This window comes from Tupaia chinensis, unplaced genomic scaffold (assembly GCF_000334495.1).
Source record: "Tupaia chinensis unplaced genomic scaffold, TupChi_1.0 Scaffold000682_1, whole genome shotgun sequence".
In the NCBI taxonomy this organism is placed as follows: domain Eukaryota; kingdom Metazoa; phylum Chordata; class Mammalia; order Scandentia; family Tupaiidae; genus Tupaia; species Tupaia belangeri.
The window spans coordinates 385968-394124 of record NW_006160205.1 but is presented as its reverse complement, the minus strand read 5'-3'; the positions used below and the strand labels follow the sequence as shown (position 1 = coordinate 394124).

At 40.9% G+C, this 8157-nt stretch overlaps 1 long non-coding RNA gene across 1 annotated transcript in view; it reads left to right on the top strand.

The window, feature by feature from the left end:
* Positions 1-3669: 3669 nt before the first annotated feature.
* Positions 3670-8157, top strand: part of LOC102496341 (uncharacterized) — a 14067-nt gene continuing 9579 nt past the window's right edge. The window contains exon 1 of the long non-coding RNA XR_001371276.2: positions 3670-3773. This is a non-coding gene — a long non-coding RNA (uncharacterized LOC102496341). The remainder of the gene's footprint in view (positions 3774-8157) is intronic.

Genomic DNA, 8157 nt, shown 5'->3' with positions numbered 1-8157 from the left:
GAGTGAAAGCAGAGGTAGCCTCCCTGGATCCAGAGATAGAAGCCTTACATTGAAATGACTGAGCTGTCCCACCTCCCATCCCTGGACTGCTGTATGAAAGGCCTGTATTTTGCATCTTTTGTTAGAATAGCTTAGCTATGCTTCCCCAATAAACCATACTCTTTACTCTTAGAAATAAGAATTTTTTTTCTTCTCATCTTTGTTTCTTGCTCTTCATTTTCTTCAATGATATTAAGTCAGAATTTTTATTATTTCTATTGACCTTAATCGGATAATCTAAATTATTCTTCTAAAGCAAAAACAAATTAAATTCCACTTTATAGCTTGGATAAGAATAGTTGAATTGGAATTTAAAAGCTACCTAAGGGTCTTGTGTATTTCCTAAACAAAGCTTATGAAATATAGTTGTTCTTTTATAATAGTGGGAAGCAAAAAATGTAGGAAGTTTATCTTATTTTGGGTAGTGAAACCTGCAGGAAGATTTTATCTGTTCATTGAGATTATTACAAAAAAAAAATAGTGTTTAATATTTATTTCTTTTGTTGTCAGCTTAACTTTTTTTTAAAAATCATATCTAGTTTGGGAAAAGGAGTGACTGAATGTAGAGTGTTCTACATATCGCGTTCCACAAAATCAAAAATTATAGAAGAAGCAACAAAACCCATACAAATGCTCTTACTGTGCTAGGATCGACTAGAGAAAAAGACGGCTATAATGATGTTTTTCTTAATGTTGTTTTGAAAATCTAGCTCAAGGGCGACAGAACAGGCATCTAGTTCGCAGAAGGTAGAAACATGGTTAGGACGCAGGGATTCCTAGTTTAGTGAGCACAAGTTATTAGATGGGGCAAGGAGGTAGAAGGACTGGGAGAGGAGGTAATAATTGCTTCAGTAAAGTCCTTCTTTTGGGTGGATTAAAATGTTCGGGAATTGATGGAACCAGCAGTTAGCGTAATGGCTATGTCGCCGGACTCCCATGTAGTCAACTGTGGTTCGCGTCCTGGACCCAGTGGCTTAAAACTCATGCCGGGTGCATGTTCGTGTGTGCCCAAGATCCCAAGAGTAGAAACGGAATAGAAGGGATTGTGGCGTGGCCATACCCCCTAAGGAGTGATTTTTCACTTTCTGTCTCTCTGTCTCTCTCTGTCTGGCGAGCACACACGCTCTATAGCAAAATCCTCTCTCCCCCCCCCCCAAAAAAAAAAGTTCGGGAATTAGACAGTGGTGATGGTTGTACAACTTCGTGAATATATGAAAAAAACATTGCATTGTATACTTGAAGAAGGTGAATTTTAGATCGTGTGGATTTAATTGTAATTTTTAAATGAGGGGGGAATAGGGAGAAACATGAGAGCTGTCGTAGAAACATGAGGCTGAAGAGTAGTTGTTTGAAGATAAAGAAAGGATTGCCCCACAAACTTCTAGCTGGAAAAGGATCCTACAGAGGACAGCCTAGGAAGGAAGTTGGGTTGGAAACAGGTATCAGAAAGGAAGAGGGCCCCGTGGAAGGGAAATACGGATTTGGATGGGAGTAGCTGGGTTAAATGTGTATCTAAGTAATGGGGGGAAAAGCAAAGCTGAAGTTAAGAACTGTGGTTGCGTGGCCAGACTCCTAAATGGCTGACCGGGATTCGAGTCCTGGACCCAGTAACTTGAAAAATCAAGCCAGGCAAGTGTGTGTGTGTGTGTGTGTGTGTGTGTGTGTGCGCACGCACGCATGCCCAAGATCCCAAGAGGAGAATGGAAGAGAAGGACTTGCAGTGTGACCATCCCACTAGGGGATGATTTTTTACTTTCTCTCTCATTGTCTCTGCCTCTCTCCCGTGAGTAAATGTGCCCTATGGCAAAAACTTCCTTAAAAAAAAAATTAAAGTAGTACTGGGAAAGGTAATTTTATTCTTATCATACTTGAAATATCGTCAGAATCGCTCATAATTTCATGTTTTCTCTAGAACAGTTACGACTGATTCAGACTATCCTTCATTTGTTCAAAAAAAAAAAAAAGTAAATTTACTCTGAAGGTGAAATATTGTTATGATACCATAATGATTACCCAGTTTCCTAAACACCAGTTAGGTTTATGTTTGTTTTTTGGTTTTGTTTTGTTTTTTTTGCCGTGAGATAGTACAAATATTTTGTTTGAAATGGTGTTGGTTTCTTTTCATGTTTAGACATTAGCATGTAACTAAAAATGCTAGGCTAAATCCGTTTGGTTACTTAGCTAATAATGGTGTTCATAAGCTACTAAGTAAAAGATAAAGTAGCCAGCAATGTGGAATTCTTATTCTGTCTGGCAAAACACTCATATGCTCACCCAGGCACGAGCACTCATGTACACATGTACACACACATGCACCAAAACAAAGCAAAAATTTTTCTTGAAGTCCGTTAAACAGTTGGTTCCCAAACACCATTCCCCAGAACAATGCTTGTCCAAAACCATGACAGCCACAGATTTATGGTAGAGTCAAAATCATCGGGATAATGGTTTGAGTTTTCCATCAACTTAAATGTACTTTGTTTAAAGGACTTGTATGCTAAAATAATATACTTTACCAGTTTTGTTGTGAAAATTTCTTTTATGAGATTAAAAAAGAAATGTGATCCTAATGTTGCTTTTTCCCAGTTTGCTGAAATTTGGCTTATGATATCCTCAAACTGGTTAGTGAAACCTCATGGAAGAAATACTTGGTAATTCTAGGTAGAGTCTGTGGCTTATTTTGGAGGAAAAAAATCCTTAAGAAAAGAACTTGGGATTTTTTTTTTTCTTTTGCAAGAGGGCACATGTGCTCACTAGACACACACACACATAAAGTTAGAGGCAAAACAAGGAGGCATTCCCCATGGGGCATGGTCATACCTCCACCCCTTCTCTTCTACCTCTTTCCCAAAATCTTTCAGGATTTTGGACACACACATGTATTCATTATGTTTCTCAAACTACTTGACCCAGAACTTGAACCAGGCGGTCAGCCATATGGGATCCAGCTATCTTAACTACCACCCCATGGGCTGGCCCAAACCGTGAATCTTTTTTTTTTTTTCAAGAGGTTTTTGCTATAGGGTGTGCGTGTTCACCAGAAAGACAGAGCGAGACAGAAAGTGAGAAATCACCCCCCCCGGGTGGGGGGGGATGGCCACAACGTAATCCCTTCTCCTCCATTCTCCTCTTGGGATCTTGGGCACACATGCACACGTGCCCAGTGTGAGTTTAAGCCACTGGGTCTGGGACTCAAATCACAGTCGACTACATGGGAGTCCAGCAACGTAGCCGTTATGCTATCTGCTGGTCCCCTGAACTGTGAATCTTTAATGTTGGCTGTTTGCTTGACTTTTTTGTTTAAAGCACCAAGTATGGATAGAACCCAGAGTTTTGAGATAGAAGGGTTGTCCATTTTCAGCATATCTTGGGCAAATAATTCATGTTTCTGAATCTCAGTTTCCTCATCTACAAAACAGAAGTAAAAATGCCTACCTCAGAGGGCCAGTGTGAAGATTAATGAAATAACACTTATTCTCACACTTGGCAGTACTACAGATCAATCTAAGCCATCACTATCCCTCTCTTATTCAAAGGGGACAGGGAAAGGGACAGGCTCCTCTCTGGGTGGGAGAAGTATCAAAGACTGGACTTCATGTTCTTTTTTATTTTTGAAATGTTCTTCCTACATCTCTGTCTGTATTTTATCCACAGCACTATTACCCACATTCTTCTGGTTACACAATGAACCCAGTATGATTTTTCAAGCTGCCGGATCCAGGACTCGAACTGTGGTCAGTATATGGGAACCCAGCATCCTAACCACTATGCCACTGCCTGCTGGCCCCAGACAGCACTTCTTATTACTGCCTGCTCTCTAAACTCTACTTCACTTTTCTTTTCCCTGGCTCCATCTGCCTATAGAAAAGTCATTGGTAAGAATATTATTTTTGTATTATCCACCCAAAGTTTGTAACCCAACTTTTCCTTGGTATCATCACTTCCTCCTCAGTCTGGCCACAACTTTTGAAGGTCAACTACCCTGTGCATATGGACTTCAAAAAGTAGAAAACAGAGGTGACTCTTTCTAGGAAAACAGAGAAGTCTCATAGCACAGGACAAATATTTGATATGAAGATTCTTTTAGCAAACTCAAACCAGATTTCCCAATTAGGGGAAAAGTGGTCAGAGAGAGTGATGATGGCAGAGACATTGGTGGGTGCCAGAGAGATGGGTTCTGTGTACTATCACTTAACCCAAAGCTTAAGGAGAGGGCAAAAACTCCAGAAGTTGTATAGAATTTGAAACCAGAGAAGATTGATGCTGTTGCCAGGTAAGGGAGGGAACAATATCTTGGGGGTGAGGGGGGGAGATATTCTGTATAAGTAGACTTTTAAAAAGTTCGTGAGAAATTGGAATTAAATTATGAGTTTGTTTATTTTTAAATTGCTAGAAGGCACATGCACTTGCCAGAGAAAGATACAGAGAGGGAGAAAACACCCCCAAATGGGGTGAGGTCATGCAGCAATCCCTTCTCTTCCACCTCTCCATCCAATCAGGATTCTGGACAAGCTTATGTTCCAGTGTTTTTAAGGCTGCCAGGGCCAGGATTTAAACCGGAGTTGACCATGTGGACTTTAGCTTCCTTAACTACTAGGCAATAAGGGCTGATTTCTTTTTTCCTGTAGACTGGGTTTTAGGTTCACAGCTCAACACATACAAATGCGTAGGGAATCTTGGGGTTGGCAGGTGGCATAGTGACTAAGGGCCTGGACTGCTACATGGTCAACTGCGGTTCAAGCCCTGGACCCTGCTTGAAAATCAGGGTGTGTGTGTGTGTGTGTGTGTGTGAGAGAGAGAGAGAGAGAGAGAGTATGTACCCAAAATTCCAAAAGGAGAATAGAGGAGAAGGGATTGTGGTGTTGCCATCCTTCTAGGGGGTGATTTCTCACTTTCCTTCTTTCTCTCTCTCTCTCTCTCTTTCTCTCTCCCCCCCCTCCAGTAAGCAGATATGCCCTATGGCAAAAATCTGAAGGAAAAAAAGAGAAGTGTAGGAAATCTCATCCATTTCAAACATATACACTTTTCAAGCTACTTTCTCCAAACACATAAAAATTATTTTTCTGGTTTGGTCAACAAACCAAAAAAATTTTTGAAACACATGCTCATGTACCCATACTCAGTGTCCCTGTATTCTTTGATAGGACCTGTTGCCATCATATGATATGTTTAGACAAAAACCACTTATTTTATTTTATAGTGATCTTTATTCACATGAAATTTGCAGAAATAAATAGTATTACTGATATCTTTGGTCTGATGTTAGTATAAGATACTCATTAAGAAAATGCACTGGATATAATGTCAGCTGAATTATGGTATGGGAGGGTTTAATGAAAGCAAATTCCCCTTTACAGCTTTAGGTTTTAATGCCACTAGGCTCTTCTGTTTATTCCAATGACTTACATTCTGGCACCCACGAAAATCACGTAACAAATGCATAACTAATGTGACATTCACACAAAACATCACATTAGTTCCATCCGATCAGCTCTATTCCAGTGAACGCCAAACCGAATCATGTTATTGTAATGTGAGTTGTGATTTAATACCCTAATTTGTAAGTAGTTTTGTCTGAATCTGGCATCTTATTTACATCACTCAAGGTGGTTCCAAAGATATAATACATGCACACTTTATTTGGCTTGGGCTATCTCTCCCTGCAACCAATCCCCTTAGACTCACCCCTAACGAGAATATCAAATAGCATTTTATGACTAAATTTGGTCTCAACCATCTTTTAACCAAGTTCAAAGTTATAGGATGGCAATAGGGTCTTTCTCCCCCCCCCCCAACTCAAAAATTCCCTTAATTTGACATGCTTTGCAGTTTAGGAAGAAAATAGATTATCTTCTCAGCTCAGGAAAACTTAATAATTGCATATTATTATAAAGTGAGGCCAAAGTAATTCTGTGAGAAGTCAGTCTCTTTTAAAATAAGACATTCTTTCTGCCTAAAGCCTTCTTTCCCCAGTTCATATGGCAAGCACACTTGTATCCTTAAGGCCTCAGCTCCTTAAGAAGGCTTTTGAATACCTTATTTAGAATAGCCACTCTGGGGGCCAGCAGTTAGCATAATGGCTATGTCGCTGGACTCCCACGTAGTCGACTGCGGTTCTAGTCCCGGACCTGGTGGCTTAAACTCACGCCGGGCGCGTGTGCATGCATGCCCAAGATCCCAAGAAGAGAATGGAGGAGAAGGAATTGTGGCGTGGCCACCCCCCCTGGGGGGTGATTTCTCGCTTTCTGTCTCTCTGTCTGTCTGGCGAGCGCACGTGCCCTATAGCAAAAACCTCTCCAAAAAAAATAAATAAGTAAGAATAGACACTCTGCACCAATTATTCTATTTCACATCACCCTATATTAAATTATATTAAATCACCCTAGAATAAAGATTATTGTAGCTTCTCTAAAGCAATGGACTGCATTCTGGCTATTGAGAAAAACACTAAATTTTCTATAAGGAAAGGAGGCATAATTCTTTCTTCACTTTCATTCGTGCAAATGTAATGGCTGGAGCTTGAGCAGCTCTCCTGACCCATGAGGTAGAATTTATATGTTTTTGTGTGTGTGTGTGGGGGGGGAGAGGTTTTTGCTCTAGGGCACGTGCACTCACCAGACAGACAGAGAGAGACAGAGAGACAGAAAGTGAGAGATCACCCCCCAGGGGAGATGGCCATGCCACAATCCCTTCTCCTCCATTCTCCTCTTGGGATCTTAGGCACACACACACATGTGCCCGGCGTGAGTTTAAGCCACCGGTCCGCGACTACATGGGAGTCCAGCGACATAGCCGTTACGCTAACTGCTGGTCCCTGTAGAATGTATATGTTAAGGGGACCAGCAAATGGCATAAGGCTGATCATGGTTCAAATCCTGGACCTGGCAGCTTGAAAAAACATATCAAGTATATGTGCATATATGAGGAGAAATGGAAGGGAACGAAGGGTGATGTGACCATGACCCACTGGAGGTGCTTTCTTCCTCTCCCTCGCCCTCTCGCTCTCTCTCTGTCGAGCTCACATGCCCTCTGGCAGTATTTTTTAAAAATGAACGAATGAACTCATTGTTTACTGTTTAAAATGGTGAGATAGAAGATTTTGAGAACTGCAGATTTGGAGGACTAGGTTAGCAGTGGAATTGACAAAAGTTTGTTTTCTTTTTCCCCCAGACTAAAAAAAAAAAAAGAAAAAAAAAAAAAAAACCTCGATGAAATTAGTGGTAGATAAAAATTCATTTCCAGCTTCTAACGAGGAATCACAAACAATGGAGAACATATAAATAGAGTAGCAGCTTTATTAATAATACTTTCCTACTCTGTTCGTGATCTTTTGATGACAGCCCTACCAGCGGCACTCTTTATCAGGCACCAAAGCAATTTAGATGCTGTCACATGCCTTTCTTGATATATACGTATTAGACATAAAGCAGTTTTCTGTTCTTTAGCTTATTTTAGTATATAATTAAAACTCTGACTGTCTGCTACTAAGCAACGGAGCATGGCAGAGGTTGATCACATCCTATCGCAAAGATAGAAAGAGGAAAAATAATAAAAAATAATCATACACATTCCTGTAATCAGCCTTCAAATCTTAATTATGTTTTAACTCCTTTGTTATGCCAAAGGCAATGCCTATTGGCATTTAAAGGACACTCTCCCTTTTACGCCTAAGTTCAATTTGGTTCTTTAATTTGGACTCTGGCCCCCTTATGGAATTCTTCGAGGGGCATTTAAGGTCACAGGGGTGATAGAAGACTGAGGTACGAGTCAGGAGGCTCTGGTTTCATTCAACCCTTACAATGGTGAGGTGTGTCCTGGGATAGAGCCAAATTCTGAATTCTGGGGGATGGAGGTGCATGCACTGCTGGAGGAGGGTGGAGGAAGAGAGCCAGGGTTTACGCCACTGGTGGGGATGCAAGTGCACATGCACACAAACAGCCGTCTACCACTTTTCTACCTGTCCGAGGTCCGCCTTCTGAAGGCTCATTTGTTTATTTCACTCTGCATCTAAAGATGTCTCTTCATTGGAGCCTTATGGCATTTCTTTAATTGTGGAGAATATACCAGTTTTAGAGAATATGTGCAGGGAGTCTTACTCACACCTGTGTCCTGCTTGCC